We start from the raw sequence: 20,010 nt of genomic DNA, 5'->3' as shown, positions 1-20,010 counted from the left end.
AGTTATATCGCGCGTCACACATCCACTGCACTCTGGAGTAGTGAATTCCACAGATTCACAGCCCTTTGAAAGAAGTAATTTCCCCTCATCTCTGTTTTAAATCTTCCTTATCCTAAAACTGACCTCTCGTTCTAGATTGCCCCACAAGAGGAAGCTTCCATTCTACATTCTACCCCGTTCATCCCCTTTATCATCTTATATACCTCAATTAGATCTCCTCTCATTCTTCTACACTCCAGGGAGCATAGACCTAAACTGCCCAATCTCTCTTCATAAGACAAATTCCTCATCTTGGGAATCAATCTGAGCTGCCTCCAATGCAACTACATCCCGCCTCAAGTAAGGGGACCAAAATTCTACACAATACTCCCAGTGCTGTCTCACTGATGTCTTGTACAGTTGCAGCAACATGTCCCTACTTTTATATTCTATTGCTTTAGCCATGAATGCCAAAATTCCATCTGCTTCCCTTATTACCTGCTGTACCTACATACCAGCTTTCCGTGATTCATGCACAAGGACACCCAGATCCCTCTGCACCAAAGCACCCCAAAGTCTCTCTCCATGTACATAATAAGTTGCCTCTCCATTTTTCCGACCAAAATGGCTAACCTCACATTTTTCAACATTAAACTCCATCGACCAAATTTTGACCCCCTCCGATCAATGGCCCCTTCTCCCCCCCCCCCTCCACAGTCCAAGCTGGCACCCACCTCCCCACCACCCCACCCCACACAGTCTGAGCCAACACTCACATCCCCCCCATGCCCCCCCCACCCCTGCAAACACGCATCACCGGCATCCCCTGTCCTCCTCTGTCTGCTCCCAGCCACCACTACATCGAAATGAAGCCTACCCCATTCTCCCCCTCCCTCAAGAGGCTCCCATTGGGGAAGCTGGCGCTACCATATTGGCATTACCAGGTTGGCACGGCCACGGTGCCAACCTGGCAGTGCCAGCCTGTGCCAGGGGGCAGTGCCAGGTCGCATTACCGGGCACTGCCCCGCATGTCGCTCTGCCCTGGGGATTAAACTTATCTTTCTACTCCCCCGGGAGACCCAATCAAAAAGCTCTTTAACCCACAGCGTTCGAAGGGTGAAATGTTAGAGATCACTCAGGGAGTCCATGTTTTGCTGTGGCAACATGCATTTTCACACTTATGCTGTATCTGGAGCTTTGGATAGTGACAATGGAGGCTCCAGCATCTTTTGTCATTCACTCATGGGACACGGGCATCGCTGGCTGGCCAGCATTTATTGCCCATCCCTAGTTGCTGGGGGAAGTTGAGAGTCAAACACATTGCTGTGGCTCTGGAGTTACATGTAGGCTAGGTAAGGACGGCAGATTTCCTTCCCTAAAGGGCATTAGTGAATCAGATGGGTTTTTCCTGACAATCGGCAATGGTTTCACGGTCATCAGCAGATTCTTAATTCCAGATATATTTTATTGAATTCAAATTCCACCATCTGCCGTGGCGAGATTCGAACCCAGGTCCCCAGGACATTAGCTGAGTTTCTGTGTTAATAGTCTCGCGATAATACCACTTGGCCACCTCCTCACCATCGGGATTAGAAAGGGCACTTGGGTATCCTCAGGCTAGCATTGGCAAGAGGGGCCAAATAATTTTTCTATGGTTCGATGGTATTACAGGGATGTGAGGCAAGGTTTGTCACAAAATTGTACATGAGCTGCTTGACTGGCTGGAGGGGTTAAATGGCCCACTCCTGTGCCTGTGTCAATATTCCACAGATTTAAAAAAATCAACAACGAAAGCATTAAAGAAGATAAAAAAGTTTTCTCTCGCATCCCATGGCTGACAAAGATTTTCGACTGAGCGTATTGCTTCGAGCATGTATTCAGCTGTTTAAAATGTATTGGTTTAAACCTAACCTACAGGGAGTGAAACTGAAATTTGTTTGAGAGTGTTGAATTCATAATACACAGCAATTATTAAGGGAGAAATTGCATGCCCTATCTATTATCATTTCATCCACTCCAGCAGCACTGCATTGTAAATAGATGTAATTATTACTTTCCGAACATCTAGTTCATGAAGAGGGTAACATTTCAAAACCCTTTATAACTGGCACTATGTACTGATTATTTTACCCTTGGAAGTCATCTAAGAGCTCTTTCTTCATCAATGGGCAGTGGCATTATCACTAGACTATTAATCCAGAAACTCAGCTAATGTTCTGGGGATCCTCAAACTATGACCCCTAATTCTGGACTCTCCCACCATTGGGAACATTCTTTCTGAATCTACCCTGTCTAACCCTGTTAGAATTTTATAAGTTTCTATGAGATCCTCTCTCATTCTTCTAAACTCCAGTGAATACAATCCTAACTGACTTAGTCTCTCCTCATATGACCGACCTGCCATCCCAGGAATCAGCCTGGTAAACCTTCGCTGTACTCCCTCTATAGCAAGGACATCCTTCCTCAGATAAGGACACCAAAACGGCACACAATTACATTAGGGCTCCTTAAAAAAAATAATGCTCTCGGTGCTGGTTGTGTTTGTGTGTTATTATATTTGTTGAAGTCTTTTGCCGGGATTTTGCGCCCACGGTCACCGTGAGCTCAAACACCGACATGCGCAAAATCTCACAAGACTCAGAAAAGGTAAATCTCACTGAGAGGATCTCATTTCTGCCCAGAAAGGTCAGAACCTCATTCCAATAAATTTTGACATCATTAAAGGGTTTCCCTGCTGTATGCATCCCCCCACCCCACAATGGAAAGTCCTCCCTCGCCGGCGTGGCGTCCCATTGGTGAGGTTTGCAATGACTTTTTAAGAATGTGAACAAGATGAAAGAGACCCGCCAGGGCTACACAGGTGTGTATTGCCCCCAAGACGAGAAGGACATGCCTGGGCAGTTCACTGGCATTGCCCTCTGGCACTGGCCCCCTGGCACTACCCTGGCACCCGGCACTGGCCCCTGGCACTGCCTTTGGCACCCTGTCACTGGCCTTGGCAACCTGGCAGTGGCCCCCTGGCACTGCCCCCGGCACCGTGCTCACTACTATTGGAGTTCCCCTTAATTCTCGGGAGGGGGAGGGGGTTGTTGCCCTTATCATAGAAGCAGGAGGAGGCCATTTGGCCCATCGAGCCTGCTGCGCCATTCATTATGAAGATGGCTGATCGTCGATGGCGGGGGGTGGTAGGTGATGACATTGCCATGTGCGTGTGAGGGTGGTACCCCGTATCTGTGTGAGGAGGGGGGTGGAGGTGTATTTATTAGCGCTGGTCGGGGTAGCCCATCTCCGTGGAGCCGGCGACGCTGGCTGTATCAGGCCACGCCTTGCCACAATGACGGCGTGAGCCACGCCTCCAGGTTTTTCCTGCAGAGAGTGCCGGTTTATCCAGCGAGAAAATCCGGCCGTGCGGCTGTCGAGCGACATGCCGGTTTTCCCAACTCAGCCAGCACTGAGTGGAAAGTTCCACCCGTTGTCTTCGATTTCCACCACGAAGAAGGCAAAACCCCAACTCCTCAACAAGGGCACGTCCCATCAATGGATTCATAAAAACCAAGTCTGTGATGAGGTCAGGAGCTGAGAGGCCATGGATCCCAGACTGAACATCAGTGAGCATGTTATTGCTGCACTGACACCCCTGTTAGCAGTTCTTAGACACCCCTGTTAGCAGTTCTTAGACACCCCTGTTAGCAGTTCTTAGGACATTTTATTATGTTAAAGGTACAATATAAATTCAAACAATTGCTTGCAGATAATATGTCATGTTCGACATAAAGTGTGAAAAGGCACGATTTACTGGTTTTCAAACCTCTCGTTCATAAGCGTGATCTGCACATCAATCAATGTCGGTCCCCAGAAAAATAATTATCAGCCCAAACTCTGCAGCAGCCTCAGCAATTTAAGGTTTTCTTAGAATCTTAGAAACCCTACAGCACAGAAAGAGGCCATTCGGCCCATCGAGTCTGCACCGACCACAATCCCACCCAGGCCCTACCCCCATATCCCGACATATTTACCCACTAATCCCTCTAACCTATGCATCTCAGGACACGAAGGGCAATTTTAGTATGGCCAATCAAACTAACCCGCACATCTTTGGACTGTGGGAGGAAATCAGAGCACCCAGAGGAAACCCAAGCAGACACGAGGAGAATGTGCAAACTCCACACAGACAGTGACCCAAGCCGGGAATCAAACCCGGGTCCCTGGAGCTGTGAAGCAGCAGTGCTAACCACTGTGCTACCGTGGACAATATGATTTGGAAGCCCTCAATTCTATCTCCATCATAAAGTGTTACATTGCTCTACAATCATTGGACATACAATATCTTCATCTTTGCTTCTTTTTGCAGACTTGCACTTTTAGTAGAATAATTTAAATCGCTTCTCAGCTTTTTGGCTAAGATCAAGCGTAGTATGGACAGGCTGCACTTGGTTGAGGTCATTAGGTTACATTTAAGCTTCATTTTCATATAAAGCAATTTTTAAAAGCGGCATCTCGGCCTGTTGGCTAAGATGCAAGTGAGATCAAGCCTTGGAGGAGAAGGACCTGCGCCTACTCCAATCAGCTTGGCTCATGTAGATCAGGCCCAAGACAAGGGTTGCATACCCTGTCTTGTCAGCTTGGATCGGAAATGTCTCAACTTGTTGAGACTCTGAATTGGACATGATTTGATTGAATTGGAAAAGTATTTTAAAAAATTTACATTCGTCTGTCTTTCACGGTGGTTAGCACTGCTGCCTCACAGCGGCAGGGACCCGGGCTCAATTCCCGCCCCACAGTTGCAGAACACCTGCGATTGCTGCCGTTCCTGGGAGTTCTTGCACTGCTTGGGTACCTTGCCATTAGACCTCTCATCCCGCAAAAGAAACAGTAAAACGACAGCTTGATTCATCTAAAAATTCAGAGGGAAAATCCCAAAGTGGTCAATGAATTCAACACTGAAGCTCGACAGTTCACCAAGCCACCACACTGCGGGTGTTGGCGGTCAAAGATGTTCCCTGTTTGTTACAGGTCTCACGACAATGAATTGATGGGCAATAATGTCGGTCCATTGATCACTAAGAAGAAAGAAGTATAACTCTGCACTATCTGTGCAGAGTCCGCACGTTATCCCCGTGTCTGTCTGGGTTTCCTCCGGGTGCTCTGGGTTCCTCCCACAGTCTGAAAGATGTGCTGGTTAGGTGCATTGGCCATGCTAAATTCTCCCTCAGTGCACCCGAATAGGCGCTGGAGTGTGGCGACTAGGGGAGTTTCACAGTAAATTCATTGCAGTGTTAATGTAAGCCTACTTGTGACGCTAATAAATAAACTTTAAAAAAAGCAGTGTTTCTGCTCCATGTGGCCCATCTTGCGGCCCTTTTTTTTGTTTATTTTTATTTTTTGTTTCTCTTGTGGCCCGTCCCTTTCTCGTACACTTTGCAACCTGCTTTATTTGCTTCCCTTTTTTAACAATCTTCAAACACCATGATTAAAGTTTAAAGTTAATTTATTCATGTCACAAGTAGGCTTACATTAATACTGCAATGAAGTTACTGTGAAAATTCCCTAGTCGCCACACTCCAGCACCTGTTCGGGTACACTGAGGGAGAATTTAGCACAGCCAATGTACCTAACCCGCTTGTCTTTCAGAGTGTGGGAGGAAACTGGAGCACCCAGTATTTTTCACTCAGAGGGTGGTGGGTGCCTGGAACTCGCTGCTGGGGGAGGTGATGGAAGCAGATACAATAGTGACTTTTAAGGGGCATCTTGAAAAATACATGAATAAGATGGGAATAGAGGGATATGGTCCCCGGAAGGATAGGGGGTTTTAGTTAACTCAGGCAGCATGGTCGGTGCAGGCTTGGAGGGTCAAAGGGCCTCTTCCTGTGCTGTAATTTTCTTTGGTCTTTGTTCACCCGGAGGAAACATAAGAACATAAGAAATAGGAGCAGGAGTAGGCCATCTAGCCCCTCGAGCCTGCCCCGCCATTCAATAAGATCATGGCTGATCTGAAGTGGATCAGTTCCACTTACCCGCCTGATCCCTATAATCCTTAATTCCCTTACCGATCAGGAATCTATCTATCCGTGATTTAAACATATTCAACGAGGTAGCCTCCACCACTTCAGTGGGCAGAGAATTCCAGAGATTCATCACCCTCTGAGAGAAGAACCCACACAGACACGGGGAGAACGTGCCGACTCTGCACACCCAGTGACCCAAGCCGGGAATTGGACTCGGTCCCTGGCGCTCTGAAGCAGCAGCAGTGCTAACCTCTGTGCCACCGTGGCCAATGCACCGAAAAGTCTTTCGGACTTGCACCACAAGACCGGCTCCCACATAAGATATTAAAAAATATCAAAAATTTCAATCAAGGTCAGCAAAGGCACTGGGGAACGATAGATTCACTCCATTGAAAGTCAAACTTTAAACAATGTCAGATAGAATTGAACAGGCAATAATGCAGCAGGATCGTGTCATGCAGATGAAAAGCTGAGTTAAAGAGCCAGTTGGGTGCTGTAATGAGGAGGTTTGCTTTCTACCTCTCCTTGATAGATGAGCGGAACGAGGCTGAATGTCCTCCTTCATCCTTATCACCTTACGGTGATCGAGGATGCCCTCTTGATACAGACGGCCGTCTTTGCCCAGGCTGAAATGAACCAGCGTCATTTCGATAAGGGGTAAAGGTGGCAATGTTCATTTGTCACCTTGCTTAATTTCTCCTGTGCCGTGACAAAGCCGGGGCCAAGAAATTGAAGTGAAATAAACTGTGGTAAGACAGAGTGGAGGGAAGATTTCCCCTGTGTGAAATATAAACATAATTGCAATTGAATGAAACACAGTTCTTAGAGGGCAGCTCTCTGCAATGTTTTAAATCAGAGCTCTGTAAATTTAATCAGTGAGATACCTTCAAAAGGAATTTCTTTGAGGTTAAATAATAAATACTCTCCACGCGCAATGCTAAAAAGCACTGCTCTGTGTGGTTAGCTGTACCTCATGACTTCTCCATCATGGCAAAGAATGATTCTAACTCAACGTCAACACTTGCTGCTTGCTGTTCAGTAAGTACCCTTATTGATCATGGGGCACCATGGTGGCACAGTGATTAGCACTGCTGCCTCACTGCGGCATGGACCCAGGTTCAATTCCGGCCTCGGGTGACTGCCTGTGTAGAGTTTACACGTTCTACTGTGTCTCCGTGGGTTTCCTCCGGGTGCTCCGGTTTCCTCCCACAGTCCAAAGATGTGCAGGTTGGGTTGATTGGCCATGCTAAATTGTACCTTAATGTCAGAGGGATTAGCAGGGTAACGAGGATAGGGCATTTTGGCATTTACAGCTAAAGGAATAGAATATAAAGGTAAGGAAGTATTGCTGCAACTATACAAGGCATTGGTGAGGCCACACCTGGTGTATTGTGCACAGTTTTGGTCCCCTTATTTGAGGAAAGATGTAGTGGCATTGGAGGCAGTTCAGAGGAGGTTCACTAGGTTGATTCCGGAGATGAGGGATTTGTCGTATGAAGAGAGATTGAACAGTTTAGGCCGATACTCTCTGGAATTTAGAAGAATGAGGGGAGATCAAATTGAGGTATACAAGATGATGAAAGATATGGATAAAGTAGATGTGGAGCGGATGCTTCCTCTTGTGGGGTATTCAAGGACGAGAGGTCATAGTCTTAGGATAAGAGGGAGCAAATTTAAAACAAAGTTGAGGAGAAACTACTTCTCCCAAAGGGTTGTGAATCTGTGGAATTCGATACTCCAAAGTGCGGTGGATGCTGGGACAGTGAGTAAATTTAAGGAGGAGTTAGACAGATTTTTAATTGTTAATGGATTGAAGGGTTATGGGGAGAAGGTAGGAAAATGGGGATGAGGAACATATCAGCCACGATCGAATGGTGGAGCGGACTCGATGGGCCGAATGGCCTAATTCTGCTCCTGTATTTTATGAACTTATGAACTTCGGGTCACTGTGTGGAGTTTGCACTTTCTCCTTATGTCTACATGGGTTTCTTCCGGGCACTCCGGTTTCCTCCCACGCTCCAAAGATGTGCAGGTTAGGTTGGGCATTAATATAATTAGTGAACAACTGCGGGCCAAGAACTGATCCCTGCGGTACTCTACTAGTTACATCTTTCCACTGAAAAGAACACATTTATTCCAACTTTCTGGTTTCTGTCTGACAGCCAGTAACCAATGTAACTGTTTCTTTTCTCATCTTTCCATGGCTGTAGTTTCATTATTATCACAGAAAATTGTTTTAATCAGCAAAAAGCAGCATTTTCAGCACTGCTTTCTCCACCTCTGACGAATCAAAATCATTAAAGACCATACTTAACAATTTAAAAATTTCATTAATGTAACATGGTGGCACAGTGGTTAGCACTGCTGCCTCACAATGCCAGAGAACCCAGGTTTGATTCCTGTCTCAGGTCACTGTCTGTGCAGAGTCTGCACATTCTCCCCATGTCTGCGTGGGTTTCCTCTGGGTGCTCCGGTTTCCTCCCACAGTCCAAAGATGTGCTGGTTAGGTGCATTGGCATGCTAAATTCTCCCTCGGTGTTCCCGAACAGGTGCCGGAGTGTGGCGACTGGGGGATTTTCACAGTAACTTCACTGCAGTGTTAATGCAAGTCTACTTGTGACACTAATGAACTTTTGAGTCAGTTTCTCCATGATAATCTTTTGCTAAAAATGCCCAAGAAGTGCCTACCCTGGCCGAGCATCTAAGAGAATTAATATGGTTTAAAGAGCCTTCTCATCAGTGCTATTACGTTCGACCTGACAATGTGGCCAGTTGTCTAGTTGGGGCCTGATGGAGGGTGCGGGGGAGAGGGCAGTGGAGGGTGCGGGGTGAATTGAACCAGCAGGAAACACAAACCTAAGTGGTTTGGGTGTTATCTCCATTTAAAATCCCTTGATTTTTCTTATGCAGGTTTGGGCAATTCAGCCCTGCTTCTGCCAAAGTAGTCATGATGTGGAGATGCCGGCGTTGGACTGAGGTAAACACAGTAAGAGGTCTGACAACACCAGGTTAAAGTCCAACATGTTTATTTGGTAGCAAACGCCACTAGCTTTCGGAGCGTGCTGCTCCTTCGTCAGGTGGAGTGGGGGATCCAATCTCCCACTCCACCTGACGAAGGAGCAGCGCTCCGAAAGCTAGTGGCGTTTGCTACCAAATAAACCAGTTGGACTTTAACCTGGTGTTGTTAGACTTCTTACTCTGCCAAAGTAGCCAGTGGACTCCTTTATGTTCATACAAATTTCTGTTGCCCCTGTCCTAAGCCACACCTAACTCAGGTTGGCCACTGTCTCACTGACCTACAGAGAACTGATTCTTCAGATTGAAAATTTTCACCCACGGCCTCATCCTCCACGTCCGCACCCCATTCTGAACTCCCCATTCATAGAATCCTACAGTGCAGAAGGAGGCCATCAGCTCATCGAGTCTGCACCGACCACAATCTCACCCACCCTATCCCCATAACCCCATGCACTTACCCTAGCTAGTCCCCCTGACACGAAGGGGCAATTTAGCACAGCCAATCAACGTAACTCGCACATCTTTGGACTGTGGGAGGAAACCGGGGCACCTGGAGGAAACCCACGCAGACAGGGGGAGAATGAATAGACTCCACACAGACAGTGTCCCAAGCCGGGGGTATCGAACTCAGGTCCCTGGCGCTGTAAGGCAGCAGCGCTAACCCCTATGCCACTGTGCCACCCCAGAATCCTCCAGATCCCACTCTTATGCTAGCTCACAATTAACACCACACAATCTAGAATTCACGCCCTGAGCTCATCTACCTAGCCACCTCCCTCTCTTTCGATAAGACCCTACTGAAAAGTCTCTGACAAAGCTTTCAGTCACACCCTTTCCTGAGCTTTCCTACTTTGGCTCATACATGCAGCACCTCGGGGCATGCAAACAGCAATACAGCGCAGGAGAAGGCCCTGCGGCCCACCAAGCCTGCGCTGATAATGTTGAACCTTCAGAAGGAACTCTTCAGGTGTAGGCAATAAAATATAACAAAACTTACTCCAATTATAAATCAAAGAAAAAAGTTTAATAAAGAAACTTCATTACTCCAACATGCAATGCCTCACCCTGGGCCATTTCAAGCAATTGAACAATTCCCAACAGGTTCTTATTTATATTGCGTCAGCTGGTCAGCTGATCATTACAACATTTTGTCATTGGTTACATAGTTTATTGGGTTAGCTGACCCATACAGCTTATTACCATCAGTCACACTGCAACAGATCTAATGTTATCATCGGTTACATTCTAACAGATGTGTGGTTTCTATCACTCTTTTCACCTCCCGTTCATGTGTCGATCAAGATACGCCTTAACGTTGCTAATGTACCTGCTTCCACCACTTTCACCAGCAGAGCGTTCCAGGCATCCAGCACCCTCTGTGTGAAAATAGTTCCCCGCACATCTCCCCAAAACTCACCACCTCTCACCTTAAACCTGTGCTCTTTTGTAATCGCCCTTTCCACCCTGGCATAAGAGCCTCTGGCTATCCACCCTGTCCATGCCTCTCATAATTATTTGATTTGATTTGATATGATTTGATTTATTATTGCCACATGTATTCGTATACAGTGAAAAGTATTGTTTCTTGCGCGCTATACAGACAAAGCATACCATTCATAAAGAGGGAAAGGAGAGAGTGCAGAATGTAGTATTACAGTTATAATTGGGGTGTAGAGAAAGATTAGTTTAATGCAAGGTAGGTCCATTCAAAAGTCTGATGGCAGCAGGGAAGAAGTTGTTCTTGAGTCGTTTGGTACGTGACCTCAGACTTTTGTATCTTTTTCCCGACGGAAGAAGGTGGAAGAGAGAATGCCCAGTGTGCGTGGGGTCCTTAATTATGCTGGCCGCTTTGCCGAGACAGCGGGAAGTGTAGACAGAGTCAATGGATAGGAGGCTGGTTTGCGTGATGGACTGGGCTACATTCACGACCTTTTGTAGTTTCTTGCAGTCTGTAGACCTTTTGCCATTTTGTAGACCTCTATCAGGTCTCCCTTCAGCCTCCGTCTTTCCAGTGAAAACAATCCGAGTTTATCCAACCTCTCCTCATACCTAAAACCCTCCGAACCAGCCAACATCCTGGTGAACCTTCTTTGCACCTTCTCCAAAACATCCATGATCCTACACTAACGGCTGGTTTGTTGCTGAAAGTCCAGTTGTGCAGCCAATCATGCACATTCGTCACTGCTGCTGCAGAGAAACACAGAAGCGCAGCTGACTGAGGCAAATTTTTAAATTCAGTTTGCCATAGCCATCTGATGAGAAATGCAATAACGCACAGACATCTGCCACTTCTGTCACAACAGGAATGTTATTCCTTCGCTTGGATTTCTGCCATTAGCTTTGCATGCAATTCACGCAGCATGGACTGACATGTGAATTATTTTTATTCACAATTTATTTTTGCAAACCTATAATCACTGGGCAACCTTCAAATCGCTCACGTTGTCTGCCCATGTAACTGGGAAGTGATTTGGAACATATATTTTTATTATATAGGCAACAGTTCACCAAAAACAAATCCTTCGAGACTGAGAACAGAAGGAAAGAAGACTCGGGGCACTAACTAACGAGGGCAGCACGGTGGCACAGTGGTTATCACTGCTGCCTCACAGTTCCAGGGACCCGGGTTCGATTCCCTGCTTGGGTCGCCTCCTGGGTGGAGTTTGTACGCTCTCCCCGCATCTGCGTGGGTTTCCTCCGGGTGCTCCAGTTTCCTCCCACAGTCCAACGATGTGCTGGTTAGGTGCATTGGCCATGCTAAATTGCCCGTTAGTGTCCTGGGATGCGTAGGTTCCAGGGATTAGTGGAGTAAATATGTGGGATTACGGGGATAGGGTGGGATTGTTGTCGGTGCAGACTCGATGGGCCGAAGGGCCTCTTTTTGCACTGTAGGGATTCTATGAACTTGCTTTGATTTCTTGCTGCTTGCTCATTGTATGGCCCGCAAAATACCATCTAAATGCTTAACATGTTTGTGCTATGTTAATGGAGGTCGTATTGCACAAATGTAGGTACCGGCTGCAGTATAACTCCAAGCTTAAAGCTGCACGGGCAGTTCTTCAAGCTTTGCTCTTCAGAAGTATTCTGATCCCAAATCAAACAAATCAGATCCCACAATAAAACATGGCTTGATAGATCCGAACTGTATTTTTAAGAAATGGAGAAGGAAAGGACTGAACAAATTCACAGGAGTTGAGTGATGAATGTTTAACACAAAGAATGAACCATTTATTGAACAAGGAAAATATAATTCATATACGCCAGACAAAAAGGTTGGAAAGATCTCAAAAAAAGCACAAGAAAATAATTCAAACTCACACCATTCCTTTTATCCATGCAATATCCTCACAGGCACAAACACCCAGTGAAGATTTACCACTATCTTAACGGAAAGGTTTCTTGCTTGAGATGGCCCAGTTGCAAGCTGTTTCCTTCTGGCAGATTTTTGAGCTTTCAGCAGATACTTTTTCTCCAGCTGATATCTCTTCCTGAGATACCCAAAAACACATTCTAAACTCATCATTACTTCAACCGCAGAGCAAACGCATGAGTTCCCTAAACTCAGTCCTCCCCAGCAGCCTTTCTGTACTTCTTATCAGAGAGCTTAAAACTCTTGTCTTCCCTCTCTGATGTACACACTATTAACTCTTTTATGTCTTTCTGTGTGTCCCTGGATCCCTGTTGCTAGGCAACAGCACCGTTTCTTTGCTACTTTGTGTCTTTTTTCCCAAAATCACTAAACTACTCACCCCTTTGCAACCCATCTCTTAATTTCAAGGGTTGTAGAACCTCATTAAAGAAGCATGTCGATAAACAAATCCAGAAAACTTGACCTTTTTTCCAGATGGACTTCCAGACTTCACGGGCACCAAGCCCATTGAAGGAAAAACTAAATAAAACTAAAATCATGTTCCACCTTTTTGTAATGCAGAAATATAAATCTCAATTCAACCTAAAGCTATACATTGTTCCTGACAAAATGACGTCAAGACTTTGGAGAGGGCGCAAAAGAGATTTACCAGAATGGTGTCAGGTATGAGGGGCATTAGTTACGTGGAGAGGCTCGAGAAGCTGGGACTGTTCTTTACAGAGCAGAGAAGATTAAGGGGCGATTTAATTCAGATGTTCAGGATCATGAGGAGTTTTGATAGAGTAAGGAGAAGGCCTTGTGGTGCAAGGGTAACTAGAGGGCATATATACATACAATGCGGGCGGCACGGTGACACAGTGGTTAGCACTGCTGCTTCACAGTGCCAGGGACCTGGGTTCAATTCCAGCCTTGGGTCACTGTCTGTGTGGAGTCTGCACGTTCTCTCCGTGGCTGTGTGGGTTTCTTCTCGATGCTCCGGCTTCCCCCCCACAGTCCATAGATGTGCGGGTTTGGTTGATTGACCATGCTAAGTTGACCCTTAACGTCAGGAGATTAGCAGGGTGAATATGTGGGGTTACGGGTATAGACCCTGGATGGGATTGCGACTGGTGCAGACTCAATGGGCCAAATGCCTCCTTCTGCACTGTAGAGATTCTATGATTCTACAATCAGTGATAGAACTAAAATGGAGATAAGGATAGATAGAAAACTAAAGTTTATATTCGTGGAGCACTTTTCACGACCACCATATGCCTCAATGTGCTTCACAGCCTTTTTGAGTATTTTTGCAGTGTTGGTGTTGAGATATATGTATATATTGTATGTTGGGGTTTTGGGGCGCAGACTGCCCCTTTAAGAGTATGGGTCAGGTGACCCCCCCTGGTGAATCAGCTCCGCCCAGTGTGGGACCCAGTTGGGCAGTCTTAGATCTGACTGTGGGTTGGTGCACACCTCAGATAAAGAGCTCCCAGTGTTCAAGTTACCAAGCCTACCTCGTGGTACTGTCTGCACCCTTCGTCCATTGGGCCACACATAACAGCTGTAATGTAGGAAATTCAGCAACTAGTGTGACAAAGACCAGATGATCTGCATTTGTGATGTTAATTAAGGAGTAAATATTGGCTTGGACACCAGGGTTAAACCCCTTGCTCTCCTTCAAAGCAATTCCACTTATTATTCAAATAAGTATTACCATGCAATTTAAATAGAATCAGCAGGCCCGGGACTGAAGTCTCCGGGTCCACGAGCCTCTCCCCCCACTCTCCCCCACCAGGAGTATTTCACCCCAGCAGGGTTTACTGTACACTTTCGGGGAGTTGACAGCCTGATCCTGCTGGAGTGAAGTGGGGGCAATCGGGGCCACCCCAGAGGGTCAGGTGCCAGGGGTGCCCCCTGGGCACTGCCGCCTTGGCAGTCCCAGCCTGTCCCCCTGGCATTGCCCAAGAGGCATCTTGGCACTGCCCACCAGTCATGGGACAGTGGCAAGGCAGTGGGGTCTAATAGGGGGCGGGGCCTGATGGGACGATCGGTGGAGGCGGGGGGACCCGCTGCCACTCTGCAGTCGGAATCGGTGGGGGAGGGTGGGAGGCCAGTGATCAGGGCTGGCCATCGGGTGGGGGAGCCTGTTGGGGGGTTTGGGACTGTGGAGGTGTGGCCGGGGGGAGATCAGGACTGCAGGGGTGAAGGGGGTCGGCACTGCGGTGGGGGATGGGGTGGCGGGGGGGGGGGTGGTGGAAGGGTGGGTCGAGGCTGGGCTCAGGCATGTTCGGGCAGGCCAGCGATCGAGCCATGGTGGAATCGGAGGGCCGGCATTATGGGGGTCGTGTAGCTGGCCAGCGATCGGGAGGCTGGCAGATAGGGGCCTCAGCGCCCGGACGATCTCGGTACTGACAGATCGGCGCATGTGCAGTGGCCCGCTCAGCGCTATGCTGCTGGTATCTCAAGCGGGAATAGACCTCACCCATTGAATTTCAGCATGATTCACACTGAGGCGCTCAGCAGTGCACAGCGTGTGGGAGATTCGTTTTGAGACTGCCACTGAAAAAAACAGCGTGACTTACATCAGTTTTCCCGTGAATTCAGCACTTAGAATTTTGTTTGGGAGAATCGCGGCCCACTTCTCCCAGGATTGCAATGGGATGGCAGCTCTGATTTTTTTTTGTGCTCAGATCTCAAGAGTTGAGCCCTGTGACTCAGAGCTGAGAACTTTATCCACTGAACCACAGCACACGAGATGAGAACTTGCTTTATGGGGGTGAGTCGCTGTAACCTGGAGTTCACTTGGCTAAGGTCTGGTGGAAACAGATTCTATCGCAACTTTCAGAAGGGAGTTTGATGTATCATTGAAAAGAAAAAGATTGCAGGCTGGTAGGAATGAGCAGAGGAACAAGATTAATTGGGTAACGCAGATCACGGTGTGTAAATCAACTCGGTATATAAGACAACCTCATTTTCCCAGCCTCAAAAGTGATGCTTTTGCCCCAACTCAGCATATAAACCAAATAAACCAATCCCACCACCGCCCCCCCCCACCACCCCCCCCCCCACCACTCCCCCCCCCCCCCCCCCCCACCACTCCCCGCCCCACCGCCGCCCCCTCCCTAGCCACAAATTGCTGCATCTTCAATTGTGGCCAGTCAAGGGATCAAGATTAAAGTTTATTTATTAGTGTCACAAGTAAGCTTACATTAACACTGCAATGAAGTTACTGTGAAAATCCCCCAGTCGCCACATTCCGGCGCCTGTTCAGGTACACTGAGGGAGAATTTAGCACGGCCAATGCACCTAACCAGCACGTCTTTCCAACTGTGGGAGGAAACCGGAGCGCCCGGAGAAAACCCACACAGACATGGGGGAGAACGTGCAGACTCCGCACAGACAGTGACCCAAGCCGGGAATTGAACCTGGGTCCCTGGGGCTGCGAGGCAGCAGTGCTAACCACTGTGCCACCATGCCGTCAAGCAGGCGACATGGGCCGTGGTTGAAATGATGCACGGGCGTCTAGTATTTCCTGATCACCACATCCCAGAGCTTCGGCCGAGTGCGCTTAATCGTGAATTATTAGGGCCAGAGTCTGGTGCGTTTGATTCTCCATAGGATCCCCAGAGTGCAGCTGGAGGCCATTCAGCCCATTGAGTCTGCACCGATTCTCTGAAAGAGCCTCATACCCAGGCTCAGGCCCATGCCCAGCCCTGGTCCCTGGTGCTGTGAGGCAGCAGTGCCAACCACTGCACAACTGTGCCGCCTTTCCCCAAATACATTGTAAAAGTATGTAAAATGGACTGATGTGCATTGACATAAAACACCCAATAGGTCTCCGGGATGGTGAATTTTAACCTCTAATGCCGGTGTGAAATGAGAATGTTTGCGACAGTTCTAATGAAATGCCATCTTGACCTGAAACATTGGGCGGGATTTTCCCATGACCCCGCCAGTCCGATCAATGACAGGCAGCAGGAGACCAAAAATCAGTTCCATGCTGGTGTGAATCATAGGATCATAGAAACACTATAGTGTGGAAGGAGGCCACTTGGCCCATCGAGTCTGCACCGACAACAATCCCACCCCAGGTCCTATCCCCACAACCCCACACATTTACCCCACTAATCACTCTAACCTTCATATCCTGGGACATTAAGGGACAATGTACCATGGCCAATCAACCTAACCCACACATTTTTGGACTGTGGGATGAAACCGGAGCACCCGGAGGAAACCCACGCAGACACGGGGAGGATGTGCAGACTCCACTCAGACAGTGACCCAAGCCGGGAATTGAACCCAGGTCCCTGGAGCTGTGAGGCAGCAGTGCTAACCACTGTGTCACTGTGCCACCCATAATCTGAGTTACACCTTGCTAATGTGATACAGATGAAGGCCTGACTGGAATTTTTACCCCACACCTGATTCTCTCTGACCCCAGCGGGAAAACAAGCCGCTCCAGACACGTCTGGAACAACGTGACATGCCGAAGTCAGGTCTTAGCTGAAGAATACCTGGGACTGGCACTGGAGAAGAGGATGGAGGTTGCCAGTGACCCTGGACCTTGGAACACCGCAGCGCTGGATGGGGAGGAGCATCTATCAGGTGGATCTTCCAGCTTCAGTGTCATTGAGGAGGTCCATGTTCCAGCCTCAGTGTTCCAGGCAGTCCAGCTACTTCCTTCAATGGTGGATCAGTGAAATGGGGCACATTTTTAAACATGGCATCCAGGCATGATGACGGATCATTCACACTGTCAGTATCAGCCAGAGGGAAGAGTTGTGCGTACACACAGGGGAGTAATAGAATATAGAACATAGAACATTACAGCGCAGTACAGGCCCTTCAGCCCTCGATGTTGCGCCGACCAGTGGAACCAATCTAAAGCCCCTCTAATCTACACTATTCCAATCTACACTATTCTCTCCCCGTTGGTGGGGTGAGATTTGAAGGGTCGGAATCCTCCTCAGCCAAATCTCCGTTCACTGCAGTGGGACCGGGGAGCCTGAGCTGCGGGCGAGATTGGAGAATCCGGCCCTTTAACCAGGCCGTGCCACTAGAGCGAATGACAGAAACCACTGGAAGACGGGCAGCATCTGTCGAGGAAGCTCAAGACAGTTGATGTCTCTGGGCAAACCCTTCTTCGGGGCCTGCAAGCGTTTGGCGATGAACATTGTTCAGTAAGAACCAGAACAAGGGAAAGTGCAAGGTGATGAACAAACACACAATGACCAGACACCCACAGACGGTACAAAGGATGAATGATCTGTGAGGGGCTAATGTGAGAATCAAGATATTCACAGGGACAAGTACAACAACATCTGGACTTTATATAGTGCCTTTAATGTCATAAAATAATCCAAGGTGCTTTAGAGAAATGTATTCCTAATAAAATACATTGGGATTTAAATAAAAGAGAGAAGCATAGAATCCCTACAGTGCAGAACCCTAATGGTGACCATAATACTAAATTCTACACCTCTCCTTTCCTTCTCCCCTATGTACTCTATGAATGGTATGCTTTGTCTGTACAGTGCGCGAGAAACAAAGCTTTTCATTGTATATCAATACATGTGACAATAATATATCAAAGTATCTATTAGAGATACTCTCTGATAGATTATCTTACACAGGCCATCTCCCCCCACCCTATTCCAATAACTCGACACGTTTCCCATGGCTAATGCATCTAACCTACACACCAGGACACTAAAGGGCAATTTAGCATGGCCAGTCCGCCTAACCCGCACATCTTTGGACTGTGGGAGGAAACTGGAGCACCCGGAGGAAACCCACACAGACGCGAGGAGAACATGCAAACTCCACACAGACAGTGAACCGAGGCTGGAATTGAACCCGGGTCCCTGACGCTGTGAGGCAGCAGTGCTAACCACTGTGCCACCCCCTGTCTGACAGCATCCGCTGAAAGGTTAATTCTTACTATTCTCTCCGCAGGAACGGCCTGGCCTGCCGAGTGTTCCCGGCATTTTCTGATCTTTCCGTTTTTTTTAGATTTGCTGCATCCTCAGTGTTTTGTTTTTCTAAATAACAGAGGTGTATGATATACAGAGCGCATGAGGGGAGGTAATGGAGGATAAGTAAGTCGAATGGGGAGCCCTAAATGGAGGAGGCATCAGCAATCCAGGATCTAATGGAGGATAAAAATAGGCCGGCAGCAAGGGTGTCGAGTCGACTCATTCTTTTTTAATGGGGAGGTGTGTTGGAGCAAAACACAACAGTTCTCCCGGTTACAATTTGTGCACTTTACAAGATCAGCTTAATTGTACTCCCTGTGAAAAAAAAAGCTCCACTATCATTGAGATAATGTTTGCACTCGGAGTTAACGGGCACTTTGCAGTATATTTCACTTCGCTTTTAAGTCGCGGCAGGAATAGACTGCTGTGAAAGGTTAGTTTGGGTGATTCATGAGTCCAGGCGAATAGATAGCAGACACCTCTGCCCAGAGGAGCTGATACATTGTTAGAATGATGGCCCAGAGTTAATGTCAAAGCGATATAAAATCCCCTGAAATCCATAACTTCCAACTTATGTGCTGACTCTTCAGTTCAGGAGAACTGATTCATGATGGTCATTATGATTTATTCCCAATGTTCCGAGCTGACAGCTCGGTCGGCTGGGCTTAAGCTTTTCCTCGGTGTGTGTGTAAAGAACCATCAGCCTCGTATGTGACGCATATCAGAGCGGCTTCACATGTAGGAACCCCTGTATGCAGAGGGGATTTGCCTTCTTTGCTTCCAGCTATGAAATCGTTACCACTTCTGCCACTTTTTGCTGCAAATTATAAGGGCGGCATGGTGGCACGGGGCAGCACGGTGGCACAGAGGTTAGCACTGCTGCCTCACAGCGCCAAGGACCCGGGTTCGATTCCGGCCTCGGGTCACTGTCTGTGTGGAGTTTGCTTAAATTTTAAGTTTATTTATTATTGTTATTAGTCACAAGTAAGGCTTACATTAACACTGCAATGAAGTTACTGTGAAATTCCCCGAGTCGTCACAGTCCGGCGCCTGTTCCGGTCACTTCACCTAACCAGCACGTCTTTCAGAATGTGGGAGGAAACCGGAGCACCCGGAGGAAACCCAAGCAGACACGGGGAGAATGTCTAAACTACACACAGAGTTTGGAGCCGGGAATCGAACCTGGGTCTCTGGCGCAGTGAAGCAGCAGTGCTAACCACTGTGCTACCACTGCTGCCTCACAGTGCCAGGGACCCGGGTTCAATTTGCATATTCTCCCCGTGTCTGCATGCACTCCTCTGGGTGCTCCGGTTTCCTCCCACACTCCAAAGATGTGCGAGTTAGATTGATTGTCTATGATAAATTGCCCCTTAATATCAGGGGGATTAGGAGGGTAAATATGTTGGGTAATGGGGATGGGAGGGTGGGATTTTCGGTGCAGACTCGATGGGCCAAATGGCCTTCTTCTGCACCGTGGTTCTATGATTCTATGATAAGATCTAGGAGCTGAATGAGGCCATTCAACCCATCGAGTCTGCTCCGCCATTCGATCGTTTCTCAATCCCATTTTCGCCTTTCCCCGTAACCTTTGATCCCTTTACCAATCAAGAACTTATCTATCTCTGTCTTAAATACACTCAATGACTTGGCCTCCACAGCCTTCTGTGGCAATGAATTAGAA

The 20,010-nt window shown here is 47.7% G+C and overlaps 1 protein-coding gene across 1 annotated transcript in view; it reads left to right on the top strand.

Annotated features, from left to right (window-relative positions):
• Positions 1-20,010, top strand: part of galntl6 (polypeptide N-acetylgalactosaminyltransferase like 6) — a gene marked incomplete at its 5' end in the record, with an annotated part of 862,172 nt that overhangs the window by 532,805 nt on the left and 309,357 nt on the right. The window lies entirely within an intron of this gene.

Source organism: Mustelus asterias, chromosome 6 (assembly GCF_964213995.1).
Source record: "Mustelus asterias chromosome 6, sMusAst1.hap1.1, whole genome shotgun sequence".
Classification (NCBI taxonomy): domain Eukaryota; kingdom Metazoa; phylum Chordata; class Chondrichthyes; order Carcharhiniformes; family Triakidae; genus Mustelus; species Mustelus asterias.
This window is presented reverse-complemented; position numbering and strand designations above follow the sequence as displayed.